Here is an 18,766-nt window from a genome sequence, read left to right on the forward strand (position 1 = left end):
TGCAAAGGCAGAGAGAGAAAGCAGCACAGCATATTTGTGTCTTGACAAATGAACAGTAATTATAATGAATGCTTCAACTCTTTCTGAAGGGTCTTCCTTCGATCTAAGAGCCCCTTGAGAAATCTGTGTTAGGTAGATGAAGCAGGGCTGGTGTGAAATAGGGCTGTGAAGGAATGTACCACCTCCAGCCATGCAAATCCCACTCGCTCACAAAATCAAGCTCATCACATCCTGTTTTTAATTAGAAATATCCATCATTGTAATCCAATTTTATTACCAGGACAGGCAAAGAAGGAAAGCATCCAAACTCAGACAACAAGAACAACAACAGCAGCAGGGATCAAAGCACCTACTACAAATGGCGCGTCAACAATTCGCAAAGAGCACTGTAAAAATTGAGATTCGAAACAGAAATCCAATTAATATTTTTCTTTGCAATTCAAACTATACATATTGACAAATTGCAAGCAGTTTTCAGACCAGGCCCCTTCCTTTACAATGCATTCACTTTGGAGGGCAGAAAATGAGAAGCATTTCCAATATCTAATTCTGGTGTAGAAATTAGGAAGATGTGACAGGATGCAGATTGCTGTGTTTCCAGTCAAAACAGAGGGAGAGTGGGCTGTGAGAGATTGAGGGGAGGGGTAAAGATGACACTAAAGAGTTGATGCAGCATCATAGTTATTCCATTTTCAAAATTATAATGCTTACCACCATTTAAACATATTGTTAAATGAGGAATAATCAATTGCATGTCCACATATTCTTCCCTACCTTTGGCTACTTCACATTATATTAACTCTCTAGTTGTTAAAATGCATTTTACCATTTATGCACAGGTACACACAACGTAGATTAGAAGCATTCGTCCACAGAGAGGATGATTAATACACTGGCCTGACTGCACGATGGATCGCTAATAGACTGGTCTGTCTGGAAGGAGGTTCATTAATAGGTTGGTCTGGACAGAGTCTGGACAGAGGATCATTATAGACTGGTCTATCTGGAGAGCGGATCACCACGAGACTGGCCAGTCTGGATAGAGGATCATTAATGGACTGGTATGACTGGATGTGATATCATTAATAGACTGGCCTGTCTGCAGGAAGAATCATTAATAGACTGGCCTGTCTGCAGGAAGAATCATTAATAGACTGGCCTGTCTGGACAGTAAATCATTAATAGATTGGTCTCACTGGACAGAGGATCATTACTGTAATAGACTGGTCTGCCTGGAAGGAGGTTCATTAATAGGTTGGTCTGTCTGGACGCAGGATCATTATAGATTGGTCTATCTGGAGAGCAGATCACTACTAGACTGGCCAGTCTAAATAGAGGATCATTAATAGACTGGTATATCTGGAGGTGATATCATTAATACACTTTTAAGTCTGCTAAAACAGCTAATTCATCTTCCTTCCCAATGCTAATTTGTTCAGTTATGTCACATTCCCCCTTCCTGCTTTGTACATCTACATCATCTTTCTCCATAGGAATACAGATGCTAAAAACGCATTTAAAACCTCACGTACATCTTCGGGCTGCACACACAGATGACCATGTTGGTCTCTAATGGACCCTACTGTTTCCTGGTAACCCTCTTGCTCTTAATTTACTTATAAAATACCTTGGAAGTTTCCTTTATTTTCCCAACAGTGTTTCAGCATGCTCCCTCTTTCTCTCCTCTCCTGATATATCGTTTTTAAGTACCCCCTGCAATTGCTATACTCTTCACCAATTTCCATTCTTTTGATGCCCTTGTATCTTCCTTAAGCATCTCTCTTTTTCTTTATCAAATCCTGCATATCCCCTGACATCCAGAGTTCTCTGAACTTGTTAGCCTCACCCTTGACCTTTATGGGAACATGTTGGCCCTGTACTCTCTTTCTTTTTTCAATGATTCCCACTGTTCTGATGTGTTTCCTACAAGTAGCGGCTCTCAAACCGGTTTAGCCAGATGGTGTCTAATTTCATTAAAATTGGATTTCCATCAAATCAGAACTTTTACTTTTGTTCCATCTTTGTCTTTTCCCATAATTACCTTAAATCTGATCATGTTATGGTCACTATCACCAAAATACTCCCTCATTCACTCTTCAACCACTTGCCTGGTATCATGCCCTTAAATTAGGTCCAGTGCCCAGTCCTTTTTTTAGGACATTCTGCAGGCTGGCTCAAAAAGGTGATTAATTCACCAGTCTGTTCGGACATAAGGGCCGGGATTCTCCAATCCTGCGGCCAAGTTCTGACGCCGGTGTGAAAAGCGGCGCCGACCACTCCAGCATTAATGGTCCCCGATATTGAGGAATGATCCTCTTCCTAGGGGGCTAGGTTAGCGCCGGAGTGGTCCCCGCAGCTCCAGCTGGCGCAGAACGGCCGGCGCGAGTTCGCGCATGCGTGCTACGGCCAGCATGATTCCACAAATGCGCAGAACGGCCAGCACGAGTTCGCGCATGCTCAGAATGGCCGGCATTATTCCGCGCATGTGCATGGATTCCCGTCTCCGCTCGGCCCCCGGGCAATATGGCAGAGCCCATTCAGGGGCCCGGTGCGGAGGAACGTAAGCCCCCACGGAACGAGTCCACCCGCCGATCTGTAGGCCCCGATTGCGGGCCAGACCACCGTGGGCGCCCCCCTGCCCCGCACCCTCCTGGATGGCCCCCGCAGACACACCTTCAAGGTCCCGCCGCATTGGACCATATGTGACCCATGCCGGTGGGATTCGGCCAAACTCGCCAGCTACTCAGCCCATCAGGTCCCGGAGAATTGGCGGGAGGGCCGCATTCAAGGGCCCCTGACCGCGGGTGCCCAAGGATCTGTGCCGGAGAATAGGTAAGCCGGTGTCGGGGCAGCGGGGCGCGATTCTTTTGTCCCCCCAGGATTCTCCCACCCAGTGCGGGTTCAGAGAATCCCGGCCAGGATCATTAATAGACTAGTCTGTCTGGTCAGGAGATCATTAATAGACTAGCCTGTCTGGACATAAGATCATAATAAACTTGTCTGTTTGGTTAGGGGATCATTAATTGACTAGCCTCTCTGGACAGAGCATAATTAATACCTGTCTGGACATAAGGGGCGGGATTCTGCCGTAATCGGCGGCGCGGGCAACTCTGGCAGTAAGGAGTGGCGTGAACCACTCCGGCATTGGGCCGTCCCAAAGGTGCAGACTCCTCCGCAGCTTCAGGCGCAAGGCCGGCCCCGGAGTGGTTTGCACCGCGCCTGCAGGCAGGGAAGGGGCTTTGCGCCACGCCAATCCGTGCCAAAGACAAAGAGCCTCCACCGGCCAGCTCGAGTTGGCGCATGCGCGGGAGCGCCAGCGTGTGCTGGTGTCATCCCAGCGCATGCGCAGAGGGATTCGTGTTCGCACCGGCAATGGCAGACCGCTACAGCCGCCGGTGCAGAAGAATACAGTTGCCCCATGGCACAGGCCCGCCCACAGATCGGTGGGCCCCGATTGTGGGCCAGGCCACCTTGGGGGTACCTCCCGGGGCCAGATCCCCCCGCGTCCCCCCCCTCCGATAACCCCGAAGGCTGCCCTCGTTGCCGGTAAGGACCTACTCTAATTTATGCTAGCGGGACCAGCAAAAAACGGATGGCCACTCGGCCCATCACGGGCCGGAGTATCGCGGGGGTGGCCGCCGACCAGCGCTGCGTTATTCCCGCCCCCGCAAAATCGCCGGTGCTGGAGAATTCGGCAGCCGGCAGGGACAGGTTTCACTCCGCACCGCCCCCCCCCCCCCCCCCCCCCCCCCCCCCGGCGATTCTCCGACACGGCGGAGGTTCGGAGAATCCCGCCCAAGATCATGAATAAACCTATGTCTGGACAGAGGATCATTAATAGACCGGCCTGTCTCACAGGGAGATCATTAACAGGGAAGGCAATGGCAGAGTGGTATTATCGCTGGATTAGTAATCCAGAGACCCAAAGTCACACTCTGGAAACCTGCGTTCGAATCCCGCCATGGCAAATGCTGAAATTTGAATTCAATAAGAATCTGGAATTAAAAGTCTAAAAGGTGACCATGGAACCATTGTTGGTTGTCACAAAAACCCATCTGGTTCACTGATGTCCTTTGGGAAGGAAATTTGTCATCCTTCCCTGGTCTGACCTAAGTGTGACTCTGACTCCAGATCAACAGCAACATGGTTGTCTCTTAAATACCCTCAGGGATGGACAATGAATGCTGGTCCAGCCAGTGACATCCTCATCCCGTGAATGAATTTGAAACATTTAAAAAAATAAAAGGCTGTCCTGCCTGAAAAGAGATTCATTAATAAATTGGTCTGTTTGGACAGATGATCATTAAGATGGTGATCATCGGGAGCACAGTGGTTAGCAGAATTGCTTCACAGCTCCAGGTCCCAGGTTCAATTCCCGACTTGGGTCACTGTCTGTGTGGAGTCTGCACATGTCTATGTGGATTTCGTCTAGGTGCTCCGGTTTCCTCCCACAGTTCAAAAATGTGCAGCCATGCTAAATTGCCGTATGTCCAAAGAGGTTAGGTGGGGTTACTGGATAACAGGGATAGGATGGAGGCTCTTTCCAAGGGCCGGTGCAGGCTCGATGGGTCAAATAGCCTCCTTCTGCACTGTAAATTCTATGATTCTATGAATAGACTAGGCTGTCTGGCAGGGAGATCATTAACAGACTGGCCTGTCTCGATAGTGGATCATTAATAGATTGGTCTGACTGCACTGCGGATGATTACTAGATCAGTCTGTCTAGCAGCTGGCCTCGGGTGGCATGGTGCAGCTGCCTCATGACACTCAGGATCGGGGTTTGATCCCTGCCTCAGGTCACTGTCTGTGTGGAGTTTGCACATTCTCCCTGTGTCTGCGTGGGTCTCACCCCCACAACCCAAAAAGATGTGCAGGGTGTTGAATTGGTCACTCTTTTGAAGTCTACCAACAAAATAGAAGAAAGGAAACAAACTGAGTGATAAAGCAAAAAAAGCTCCTGTTAGGGGCACTGCCCGAACATAACAATGATCAACGGAAATTTAAAAACATCAAATAAGAGTGCAATTAAAAGGGTCAATGAAGCACCCCAACCCCTGCGGTGCCCACTGGGTACAGAAGGCTTTGATGGTGACCGTGTGCACCGCGTGCTCCGTTTCCAGGGACACCCGGCCGCGAATGTAGCTGTGGAAGAGGGCCACACAGTCTGGCCGTACGAGCATCTCGGTTGCTAGCTGCCTGGACATGTAAATGGCATGCTTCGTCAGGGCCAGGAGCAGGTTCACAAGGAGGTCTATGTGGATTGGCTAAGCAAAACTGCCTATTAATTGGAAAAAAAGTAATTGGTACTCTAAAAATTTTTTAAATTACTAGGCTGGCCTGACTGGACAGTGAATCATTGATAGACTGGCCTGCATAGATAGAGGGTCAATAATAGACAAGCCTGTCTCGATGTAGGATCATTCATCGACTGGCCTACCTGAATGGAGGATCTGTAATATTCTGGCCTGCCTGGAGGGTCTGGTCATTAATAGTGTGGCCTGTCTGAAGGTGGGTCACTAATAGTCTGGCCTGTCTGGACAGAGGGTCATTAATACACTGGCCTGTTTGGACAGAGGACCATTAATAGACTGGCCTGTTTGGACAGAGGACCATTAATAGACTGGCCTGTCTGGACAGAGGACCATTAATAGACTGGCCTGTTTGGACAGAGGACCATTAATAGTCTGGCCTGTCTGGACAGAGGGTCAGTAATACACTGGCCTGTCTGCACAAAGGATAATTAATAGACAGACCTGTCTGGAGGGTGGGTCATTATTGCACTGGCCTGTCTGGGGGATGGGTCATTAATACACTGGCCTGTCTGCACAAGGATCACTAATAGTCTAGCCTGTCTGGATGGTGGGTCATTAATAGACTGGCCTGTTTGGACAGAGGACCATTAATAGACTGGCCTACCTGAATGGAGGATCTGTAATAGTCTGGCCTGCCTGGAGGGTCTGGTCATTAATAGTGTGGCCTGTCTGAAGGTGGGTCACTAAAATCTGGCCTGCCTGGACAGAGGACCATTAATAGACTGGCCTGCCTGGAGGGTCTGGTCATTAATAGTGTGGCCTGTCTGAAGGTGGGTCACTAATAGTCTGGCCTGCCTGGACAGAGGACCATTAATAGACTGGCCTGCCTGGACAGAGGACCATTAATAGACTGGCCTGTCTGCACAGAGTGTAATTAATAGACTGGCCTGTTTGGTGGATGAGTCATTAATAGACTGGCCTGTTTGCACCAAGGGCCTTTAGTAGACTGGCCTGTCTAGACAGATGGTCATTAATAGACTGGCCTGTCTGCACCGAGGGTCGTCTTTAGTAGACTGGCCTGTCTGGACAGAGGGTCATTAATAGAAAGGCCTGTCTGGAGGATGTGTCATTAATAGACAGCACTATCTGCATAGCGGATCATTAATACACTGGTCTGTCTGCACAGAGGATCATTAATAGACAGCCCTGTCTGGACCGAGGAATATTAATAGACTTGTCCATCTGGACAGAGGATCATTGGTAGACTGGCCCGTCTGCACAGAGGGGCATTAATAGGCTGGCCTGTCTGCACAGAGTGTAATTAATAGACTGGCCTGTTTGGTGGATGAGTCATTAATAGACTGGCCTGTTTGCACCAAGGGCCTTTAGTAGACTGGCCTGTCTAGACAGATGGTCATTAATAGACTGGCCTGTCTGCACCGAGGGTCGTCTTTAGTAGACTGGCCTGTCTGGACAGAGGGTCATTAATAGAAAGGCCTGTCTGGAGGATGTGTCATTAATAGACAGCACTATCTGCATAGCGGATCATTAATACACTGGTCTGTCTGCACAGAGGATCATTAATAGACAGCCCTGTCTGGACCGAGGAATATTAATAGACTTGTCCATCTGGACAGAGGATCATTGGTAGACTGGCCCGTCTGCACAGAGGGGCATTAATAGGCTGGCCTGTCTGGTGGGTGGATCATTGTAAGAGTGGCCATATGGACAGAGGATGATAAATAGTCTGGCCTATCTGCAGAGTGGGTCATTAATAATCTGGCCTGTCTGGACAGAGGATTATTAATAAACTGGCCTGTCTAAACAAATGGCTATTAATAGACTGGTTTGCCTGGTCACAGGATCATTAATAGAGTAGCCTGTCTGGATGCAGGATCATTAACAAACAGGCTTGTCAGGTCAGAGGATTATTAATAGATTAGCCTGTCTGGCCAGAGGATCATTAATAGACTGGCCTTTCTGGACAGAATGTCACAGCAGACTGCTCTGGCTGGGCAAAAGGTCATTAGTAGACTGTCCTGTCTGGATGCAGGATCATTAACATACTGGCCTGTCTGGACAGAGGATCATTAATAGACTGGCCTATATGAACAGAGGATGATTAATAGATCGTCCTGTCTGGACAGAGGATTATTAATAGCCTGGTCTATCTGTAGAGTGAGTTGATAACAGACATCTCTTTCTGCATCAAGGATCATTAAGAGACTGGCCTGTCTAGACAGAGGATCATTGACAGAAGGGCTGTCTGGAGGGTGGATCAATAATAGACAGCAATGTCTGCATAGAGGATCAGTAACTGACTGACCTGTCTGGCAGAAGGATCATTAACAGATTGGCAGAGGCAGCATGTGGTGCAGTGTTTAGCACTGGGACTGTGGCGCTGAGGACCCGGGTTTGAATCCCAGCCCTGGGTCGCTGTCCGTGTGGAGTTTCCACATTCTCCCCATGTCTGCGTGGGTTTCACCCCCACAACCCACAGATGTGCTGGATATGGGTTCGAATCCCGGCCCTAGGTCACTGTCTGTGAGGAGTTTACACATTCTCCCCGTGTCTGCGTGGGTTTCGCCCCCACAACCCAAAGATGTGCAGGCTAGGTGGATTGGCCACGTTAAATTGCCCCTTAATTGGAAAAAATGAATTGGGTACTCTAAATTTAAAAAAAAAGATGTGCTGGATAAGTGGATTGGCCATGCTAAATTGCCCCTTAATTGAAAAAGAAAAATTATTGGCTACACTAAATTTATTTAAAAAAAGTTAAGACTGGCATGTCTGGACAGAGGATCATTAATCAACGGGCCTGTCAAGATGGTGAAACGTTAATGGACTGGTCTGTTTGGAAGGTGGTTCAATATTAGGCACCCTTTTCTGCACAGAGGATCATTGCAGGAGTGGCTTGTCTGGATGGAGGATCATTAAATACTAGCCTGTCTGGATACAGGATAGTTAATAGACTGGCCCGTCTGGATACAGGATAGTTAATAGACTGGCCTGTCTGGATACAGGATTGTTAATAGACTGGCCCGTCTGGATACAGGATAGTTAATAGACTGGCCTGTCTGGATACAGGATTGTTAATAGACTGGCCTGTCTGGATACAGGATTGTTAATAGACTGGCCTGTCTGGATACATGATTGTTAATAGACTGGCCTGTTGGATACAGGATTGTTAATAGACTGGCCTGTCTGGATACAGGATTGTTAATAGACTGGCCTGTCTGGATACAGGATTGTTAATAGACTGGCCTGTCTGGATACAGGATTGTTAATAGACTGGCCCCTCTGGATACAGGATTGTTAATAGACTGGCCTGTCTGGATACAGGATTGTTAATAGACTGGCCTGTCTGGATACATGATTGTTAATAGACTGGCCTGTCTGGATACAGGATTGTTAATAGACTGGCCTGTCTGGATACAGGATTGTTAATAGACTGGCCTGTCTGGATACAGGATTGTTAATAGACTGGCCTGTTGGATACAGGATTGCTAATAGACTGGCCCCTCTGGATACAGGATTGCTAATAGACTGGCCTGTCTGGATACAGGATTGTTAATAGACTGGCCTGTTGGATACAGGATTGTTAATAGACTGGCCTGTCTGGATACAGGATTGTTAATAGACTGGCCTGTCTGGATACATGATTGTTAATAGACTGGCCTGTTGGATACAGGATTGTTAATAGACTGGCCTGTCTGGATACAGGATTGTTAATAGACTGGCCTGTCTGGATACAGGATTGTTAATAAACTGGCCTGTCTGGATACAGGATTGTTAATAGACTGGCCTGTCTGGATACAGGATTGTTAATAGACTGGCCTGTTGGATACAGGATTGTTAATAGACTGGCCTGTTGGATACAGGATTGTTAATAGACTGGCCTGTTGGATACAGGATTGTTAATAGACTGGCCTGTCTGGATACAGGATTGTTAATAGACTGGCCCCTCTGGATACAGGATTGTTAATAGACTGGCCTGTCTGGATACAGGATTGTTAATAGACTGGCCTGTCTGGATACAGGATTGTTAATAGACTGGCCTGTCTGGATACAGGATTGTTAATAGACTGGCCTGTCTGGATACAGGATTGTTAATAGACTGGCCTGTCTGGATACAGGATTGTTAATAGACTGGCCTGTCTGGATACAGGATTGTTAATAGACTGGCCTGTCTGGATACAGGATTGTTAATAGACTGGCCTGTCTGGATACAGGATTTTTAATATTCTGGTCTGTCTGGTCAGAGGATCATAAATAGACTGGACCATCTGGACAAAGAATCATAGAATCATAAAATGTACAGTGCAGAGGAGGTCATTTGGCCCATCGAGTCTGCACCGGCCCTTGGAACGAGCACCCTACTTAAGCCCACCCCTCCACATAACACAGTAACCCCACCCAACCTTTTTTGGACACTAAGGGCAATTTAAAATGGTCCTCCACCTATCCTGCACATCTTTGGACTGTGGGAGGAAATCAGAGCACCTGGAGGAAACCCATACAGACGTGGGGAGAATGTGCAGACTCCACACAGACAGCGACCCAAGCGGGAATCGGGCCTGGGACCCTGGCGCTGTGAAGAAACAGTGCTAACCACTGTGCCACCCAGAATCATTAATAGTCAGGCTTGTCTGTTGGGTGGGTCAATAATAGATATTCCTGTCTGCATCGAGGATCATTAATAGACTGGCAGTTTCTACAGAAGATCAATTATAGACAGGCCTGTCTGGACAGAGGGTCATTAATAGTCAGGCATGTCTGGCCTCAGGATCATTAATAGACAGTCCTGTCTGCAGCGAGCATCTTTAATAGACTGACCTCTCTGAAGGATGGGTCAATAACAGTTAGCACTGTCTGCACAGAGGATCATTAAGAGACTGGCAGTTTCGACAGGGGATCATTCATACACTGGCCTGTCTGGTCACAGGATCATCAATAGACTAGACTGTTTGGTCTCAGGATTATTACTAGACTGGCCTGTTTGGTGACAGGATCATTAATACGTTGTTCTGTCTGGATGCAAGACATTAATAGTCTGGCCTTTCTGGACAGAGGATCATTAATAGGCTGGCCTGGGCAGCCCGGTGGCGCAGTGGGTTAGCGCTGCTGCCTCACGGCGCTGAGGTCCTAGGTTCGATCCCGGCTCTGGGTCACTGTCCATGTGCAGTTTGCACATTCTCCCCGTGTTTGCGTGGGTTTCACCCCCACAACCCAAAAATGTGCAAGGTAGGTGGTTTGGCCACGCTAAATTGCCCCTTAATTGGAAAATGATTGAGTACTCTAAAAAAAAAATTTTTTTAATTAATAGGCTGGCGTGTCTGGTTGCAGGATCATTAATGGACTGGCCTGTCTGGGTGCAGGATCATTCATCGACTGCCCTGTACAGATGCAGGATCATTAATAGACTGACCTGTCTAGACAGAGTATCATTAATAGACTGGCCTGTCTAGACAAATGACCATTAATAGATTGGCCTCTCTGGTCACAGGGTTATTAATAGACTGCCATGTCTCGACACATGATCATTACTTGACTGCTCTGTCTGGATGCAGGATCATTCATAGACAGGCCTGTCTGCATGGAGGATCATTCGTAGGCTGGGCTGTCTGGACAGATCAGTATCAATAGACTAGCCTGTGGACAGAGGTTCATTAATATACTGGCCTGTCTGGACAGAGGGTCATTAATGGACTGGGCTGTCTGGTCACAGGATCATCAATAGACTGGCCTGTCTGGACAGAGGATTATTATTCGATTTGTCTGGGCAAAGAATCAATATTTGATAGGTCTTCTGAGTGCAGGATCATGAAAAAACTGGCCTGTCTGGACAGAGGATCATCAATTGACCAGCCTGTCTGGAGAGAAGATCATTAATAGATGGCCTGTCAAGACAGAAGATCATTAATCGATTGGCCTGTCTGGACAGAGAATTATTATTTGAATCATAGAATTTACAGGACCGAAGGAGCCCATTTGGCCCATCGAGTCTGCACTGGCCCTTGGAAAGAGCACCCTACTTAAAGCCCACACCTCCACCCTATCCCCATAACCCAGTAACCCCATCTTAATCTGTCTGGTTAGAGGATTATTAATGGACTAGTTGCCTGGACATAGTATAATGAATAGACTGGCCTGACTGGGGAGAGGATCATTAATAGCCTGGCCTGTCTGGACATGGATTACTAATATACTGGCATGTTTGGACAGAAGGGCAGCCCGGTGGCCTAGTGGTTAGCACAACCGCCTCACGGCGCTGAGGTCCCAGGTTCGTTACGGCTCTGGGTCACTGTCCGTGTGGAGTTTGCACATTCTCCCCGTGTTTGCATGGGTTTCGCCCCCACAACCCAAAAATGTGCAGAGTAGGTGGATTGGCCACACTAAATTGCCCCTTAATTGGAAAAAATAATTGGGTAATCTAAATTTAAAAAAAAAAAAATGTTTGGACAGAAGATCATAAATAGACTGGCATGTCTGGACAGCAGATTATTAATATATTGGCCCGTCTGGATAGAGGATCATCAATAGACTGGCCTGTCTGGACACAGTGGGCTGGATTCTCCACAGCCCCCCGCTGAAATCGCGTTTGTCGCAGGGGCGGAGAATCCAATTTCATGCCGAAATCGGGTCCGGCGCCGATCCGTCAATTCTCCGAGACCCGAGAATCGGCATTTTCGCGGAGTTCTCCGCGCTGCTGGTGGGTCATTGCCAGAGACCCGCCCAGCGATCCTCCGCTCCCGACAAGCCAAGTTCCCGACGGCGTGGTTCTAACCACCTATCGCCGTTCGGGAAATTTGCGTGGTGGCTGCTGGCTCAGTCCGCGGCCGCCCTGATGGGGGGGGCGAGGGGATCGGACTCCGGGGGGGAGGGGGTCCTTATGGGTGGCTGGGGGACAGATCAGGGTGGTCGCATCTTCGAATTTTTCACCTGTCTCCGTGGTCCGCGTCCGCCTTGGAGCTCGACGCGGCCACTGGAGGCCGCCGCCGTGCACATGCGCAGACTGAAAAGCGGAAGTGCGGGGGCCTGTATCCACAGCGAAAGCTGCATGAATCCTCTGGGTCCCTGCTAGCCCCCTGCAGGTGAGTGAATTGGCTGATCTTTTTTATGGGAATCTCCAGAGTGAAACACCAGCGTTTTTACACCAGCGTGGAGACATAGTCCCATTTTGGGAGAATCCAGCAGTCTGTGGGGTGGGTCAATAATAGAGTTCCCTGTCTGCATCGGGGTTCATTAATAAACTGGCCTGTCTGGCAGGGAGATCATTAGGAGACTGGCCTGTCTGGACAGATTTTTATTCATAGACTGGCCTGTGTGGAGGGTGGGTCAATATTAAACAGCTCGGATTGCACAGAGGATCATTAATAGACTTGTTTGTCTGGACAGAGGAGCATTACTAGACAAGCCTGCCTGAACGGAGGTAAATTAATAGACCAACTTGTCTGGACTGAGCATTATTAATCGACTAGTCTGTCTGGACAGAGGTAAATTAATAGCCTGGCCTGTCTGGACAGAAGATCATGAATAGATTAGCCTGTCTGGATAGAGGATCATTAATAAATTGGCCCATAAAGAGACTGGCCTGTCTGGACACATTGGGCTGGATTCTTCGTTCGGTAAGCCGAAATCGCGAAACGCGATCAGACGGAGAATCGGCTCCAGCACCAAAATCGAGCCTGACTCTGGTTTCATCCCGAATCGGCATTCTCCGGCCCCCCAAAAATTAGCCCATAGCGGCAACGCCACGCAGCCCGGAGGTTCAGTATGGATCTCGTTATTGGTCATGACGACCGATTCTCTGGGACCGCAGCGATTCAGCGCTTCGGATGGGCTGAATTCCCAACACCGTGTTTCTAATGTGCTATAAAAAATGGTGAACCTGGCCTGCTGGCTGCGGCAGCTGAGAGGGGAGGTAGGAAGTGGCTTAGGGAGACTGTGGACATCCGGCTCGGACACCGACCATGCTTTCTGCGGGGAGAGAAAGGGGGGACAGGCCGAGCAGGCGGGGAGCCCCCAACAGGACAGAGGCGGTGACCTGGCACTGACCGCCATTACAGCGGCCATCTTGCTGGCCACCCACCCCGGCCCCTGGGTGCACACAGTGAAAATGGCCGTATGGGTGCCCCACCCCACCACCCCACCCAACCGGTAACACCCACTGAGGGACCACCCAGGGCAGCCAAGCCGACGATGGCACTGTCATCCAACAGTGCCCCTGGCAGGAGGGATGGGTGCCAGGACCGGTGGCACCGATGGAGCCGGGGTGCGGGGGTGAGGGGCATGCGTGGTTGGGATGCGCGGTGACAACCGGGGCCACTGTGTAGCCCATGGTACATTGATGGACACGGGTGTAGGTGCCATGATGGCATGTTTGCCTTTCACAACCTGCATAGAATTATAGCAGCCAGTGATGTTGGTTGCCATGGCGGTGGCGGCTGCCCTGCATGTAGCCCTGTGGCAGTGTGAGCGGCTCAGAGAGGTGGCGGATGCTGCAGCAGAGGAGCAGACCGCAGAGGGATAGGTGGCAGCCTCTCTGGCTGGAGGCCGCCCGCCCAACAGGCTGAGGAGGAGCGGGAGGTGCCAAGGAGGCGCCGGATGAGGCCACAAGTTTACCGCGACCACATGTCTTTTGAGGACCTTCCGGACCGGGCATGCAGGAGGAGACTGCGGATGAGCAGAGGGACAGTGAGACACAACTGCCACATGATGGCACACCTGGCATCGCATGGCGATGGGGGGGGACGCTACTGGTGGCCGTAAAGGTGACGGTGTTGCTGAACGTTTACGCAAAGGGGTCATTCCAGTCGCCGAGTGGGGACCTATCCGGCATCTCCCAGGCATTGGTGCACAAGTGCATCCGGACCGTCACGGACCGCATGTATGTCCTGGCGGGCCGGTACATCCAGTACCCCGTGGACCTGGCCCACCAGGATGCCCAGGCAGCAAGCTTCACTGCCATCGCCGGGATGCCCCAGGTCCAGGGGGTCATCGATGGGGTGCATGTCACCCTCTGGCCACCGGCCGATAACAGGCCACTGTTCACCAACAGGAAGGGCTGCCATTCAATGAATATTCAGGTGGTCTGTGACCATCAGATGCGGAACCTGCACGTCTGCCTCCGATACCTGGGCTGTGTACATGACTCTTTCATCTTGGCGCGCTCGGTGAACCCCGACATGTTTGAGGGATGCCCCTCACGGCTGTGGCACTTGTTGCTGGGTGATAGGATTTACTGTTGCGGTCGTGGCTGATGACGCCTATATCGAGAACACAGACCGACGCGGAGACCCGCTACCCAATGATGCCCATTGTGCGACCAGGGGTTTGATCGATAGGTGCTTCGGGGTCCTGAAAATGCACTTCCGGTGCCTGGACCGCTCTGGAGGGGCCCTCCAGTACGAGGCTAGGAGGGACGGCCGCATCTTGGTGGTCTGTTGTGTCCTCCACAAAATAGCCCAGCAGAGGGACGATGTGCTGGAGGAGGATGAGGAGGAAGAGCGCCCTCGTCAGATGAAGAGGATGAGCGGGAGGAGGACAATGAGCAGCACATGGGGGCTGGCCAGGCACCAGAGGCTGCACACCGGAAACGTTGGGGCACGCGGGACACACTAATCGAAACACGTTTCACAGACTGAGGGGAGGGCTGGCCAGGGGCATGGACACCAACAGCCCACACCTCCTCACCATCGACCACCCTCACCTCCCACACCACCCAACACCCTCACCTCCCACACCACCGAACACCCTCACCTCCCACACCCTCACCTCCAACACCCACACGTCCCACACCCCCTCACCTCCCACACCATCGACCACCCTCACCTCCCACACCACCCAACACCCTCACCTCCCACACCACCGAACACCCTCACCTCCCACACCACCGAACACCCTCACCTCCCACACCCACACCTCCCACACCCCCTCACCTCCCACACCATCGACCACCCTCACCTCCCACACCACCCAACACCCTCACCTCCCACACCACCGACCACCCACACCTCCCACCACCACACCCCCTCACCTCCCACACCATCGACCACCCTCACCTCCCACACCACCCAACACCCTCACCTCCCACACCACCCAACACCCTCACCTCCCACACCACCCAACACCCTCACCTCCCACACCCCCGACCACCCTCACCTCCCACACCACCCAACACCCTCACCTCCCACACCACTGACCACCCTCACCTCCCACACCACCGACCACCCTCACCTCCCACACCACCGACCACCCTCACCTCCCACACCACTGACCACCCTCACCTCCCACACCACCCAACACGCTCACCTCCCACACCCCGGACCACCCTCACCTCCCACACCACTGACCACCCTCACCTCCCACACCACCGACCACCCTCACCTCCCACACCACCCAACACCCTCACCTTCCACACCACCCAACACCCTCCCCTCCCACACCACCCAACACCCTCACCTCCCACACCACCCAACACCCTCACCTCCCACACCACCGACCACCCTCACCTCCCATACCCCCGACCACCCTCACCTCCCACACCACTGACCACCCTCACCTCCCACAGCACTGCCACCCTCACCTCCCACACCACCCAACACCCTCACCTCCCACACCACCTCACCTGCCACACCACCAATCCACACGCTCGCACACCCCCTCTGTTATATATACCTGCGGCACTATGAGCCAGGGTTAATGGGTTGGCAGTGACAGCGGGTCTGGTCCATGGGATGGAGGATGATGACAGCCCGGTCTGCGATGAGCTCCATGCTCAACATTGTTAGAAAATGCCTGACTCATGCCCACAGTAGCAGGGCCGGCTCAAGGCACCGGCAACTCGGGCAGTCGCCCGGGGCGCCATGTGCTAGGGGGCGCCAGAGACTCGGGTCCCGCGCATGCGCAGTTGGGCCGGTGCCAACCCGCGCATGCGCGGTGGCCGCCCTCACCTCTTCCTCCCTCGGGGTGCCCGATGGCCCCAGGGCTTCTCCAGGGGATGAGGGTGCAAGCGGAGCCATTCCCTGAGGCACCCCAGCCACCTGGCGCTGCCAGTTCTGGAGGCCTGCTCTGGTATCGACAAGGGTCTGAACGTTAGTGGTCATGGAGCACATGGAGTGGCCCATCTCCATCTGGGACTGAAACACATCACTCTGTGACTGTGCCACCACCCTGAGGGTCACTGCCACATCAGCCAGTGAGTGGGCCACATCCCTCAGGGTGTGGGCCACATCCCTCAGGGTGTGGGCCACATCCCTCAGGGTGTGGGCCACATCCCTCTGGGATTAGATCACCTCCCTCTGTGTCTGCACCATGGCCAGCGCCTGGGCATTGCCGCTAACGTTCTCAGCCATGGCCCGCTGTGACTGGGCCACACTGAGGAGCGCCGCTGCAATCTCCAGCTGGCTCTGGCACATGGTTGCCTGTGAGAGGGAGCCTCGGCCCCCACCTGCACAGAATTCCCCAGGCCTTGCACACGCTGACCCATGTCTGACACCGTCACCTCCATTGCCTCCACCGCGGACGCCACCCATGCGGTGGAGGCACCACCCCCTACTCCTGCACGCGGATGGACTCCTCCACCTGCCCCTGCAGGTGCTGGAGGCCGACCATCATCCCCTCATGTAGTCCCTGGGTCTCTGACTGAACCTGCACTGTGGCTGGAACTGGATGTTCTAGGAGCCTGGGACCAGTCTGGGCGGCAGCTAGTTAGGTGACGGGAGTTGGGTTGGGGTGGGATGAGGGGGGTTGGTTTGGGTGAGGGCGATTGGGTGGGGTGACATGTGTCATGAGGATCCGCAACTAGGCAGGGAGTCTCACTTTGTCGCGTGCTGTGGATCTCCACCTCGGCAACCTCCCTCTCCTCCGGGCCACCGACCACGTCCAGTGCCTTCTGCTCGGACACGGTGAGGGGACGCAGGTCTGGTGGCCCCCCTCCGGTCTTCTCCCTCTCCTGGCAGTTGTGCGCGGCCTTGTCGGGGGGGGGGGGGGGGGGGGGGGGGACACAGGAATGACACTGTTAGACAGTCCATGCAGCCCAGGGGCTGGGTAACTGATGGCATCAGTGGCCAGGACACACAACCATTGCGGCTGGCATGCGTGCTGGCATGTGGGGCAGGGTGCGGGTCTGGCCATCCCCTGGGGGAGGGGGCAGATGGGTGGAGTCCGGGCCACATGTGTGTGAGGCGTAGGGGGTTTAGTGCCAGGGGCACAGCACTGGGTACTCCTGGCTGCCCTGAGGAGGTCGTGGCGTAGGGGGTTTAGTGCCAGGGGCACAGCACTGGGTACTCCTGGCCGCCCTGAGGAGGTGGTGCAGCTTTGTTTTGCACTGGGTGCCAGTCCGGGCGACTTCGCTGATGGTGACTCCCACTTCCGCCCAGGCGCAGCGAACAGTTGCGGCTGAGGACCTCCCTCCTGGGCCGGGGTACAGCACCAGCCGCCTCTCCTCCACGGAGTCCAGGATAGTCTCCAGCTCAGCATCAAGGAATCGCGGAGCTGCTCTCTTTCCAGCCATGTTGGCTGCGGCGGTGTGTGTGGGAGGGGGAGAATCTCTTATGTGCAGCTGCAGCTGTGCGGCAATCACGGAACAGGCAAATCTGCCGCCGCTCTGCTTCCAAAGTGGCGTGTTTCCTCTGATGCCTGTGCTAGCCCCTTTGGAGTGGCTCAATACCTTCACCTGCGGTGCCATTTTTGCCATTGTGAAACTCCACCATTTTCACGATGACATCAACACTTACCAATGGAGAATCCAGCCCAATGTGTTTGTGGGGTGGGTCAATAATAGAGTTCCCTGTCTGCATCGAGGTTCATTAACAAACTAGCCTGTCTGGCGGGGAGATCATTAGGAGACTGGCCTGTCTGGACAGATTTTTATTCATAGACTGGCCTGTGTGGAGGGTGGGTCAATAATAAACACCTCTGTTTGCACAGAGGATCATTAATAGACTCGTCTGTCTGGACAGAGGAGCATTAATAGACTGGCCTGTCTGGACAAAATAGATGGTCCTGCCTGGATGCAGGGTCATTAATCGACTGGTCAGTCTAGACAGAAGATCATTAATCAATTGGCCGTCTGATGCAGGATCATTCATAGACTGGCCTGTCTGGACAGAGGATTATTAACAGATTGGCCTGTCTGGACAGAAGATCATTAATAGACTGTCCCGCCTGAACAGAGGACCATTAACGACTGGCCTGTCTGGATGCAGGATTGTGAATAGACTAGCCTGTCTGACAGAGGATCATTAATATATAGCCCTAACTGGTCAGAGGATCATTAATAGCCTGGCCTGTCTAGATGCACAATCAATAGTAGACTGCCCTGTTTGGACAGACAATCATTAATAGATGGGCCTGTCTGGATGCAGGATCATTAATAGACTGGCCTGTCTGGGTAAAGGATCATTATTTGAATGGCCTGTCTGGACAGAGGCTCATTAGTAGGCTGGCCTGTCTGGAGGGTAGATCATTAATAGGCTGACCTGTTCTGAGTCTCAGTTGCAACATCATAT

At 52.0% G+C, this 18,766-nt stretch overlaps 1 protein-coding gene across 1 annotated transcript in view; it reads right to left on the reverse strand.

The window, feature by feature from the left end:
- The window catches only part of LOC119958521 (receptor tyrosine-protein kinase erbB-4-like), a 1,233,387-nt gene that overhangs the window by 355,944 nt on the left and 858,677 nt on the right, over positions 1-18,766 (reverse strand). The gene's annotated exons all lie outside the window — the stretch shown is intronic.

Source organism: Scyliorhinus canicula, chromosome 2 (genome assembly GCF_902713615.1).
Source record: "Scyliorhinus canicula chromosome 2, sScyCan1.1, whole genome shotgun sequence".
In the NCBI taxonomy this organism is placed as follows: domain Eukaryota; kingdom Metazoa; phylum Chordata; class Chondrichthyes; order Carcharhiniformes; family Scyliorhinidae; genus Scyliorhinus; species Scyliorhinus canicula.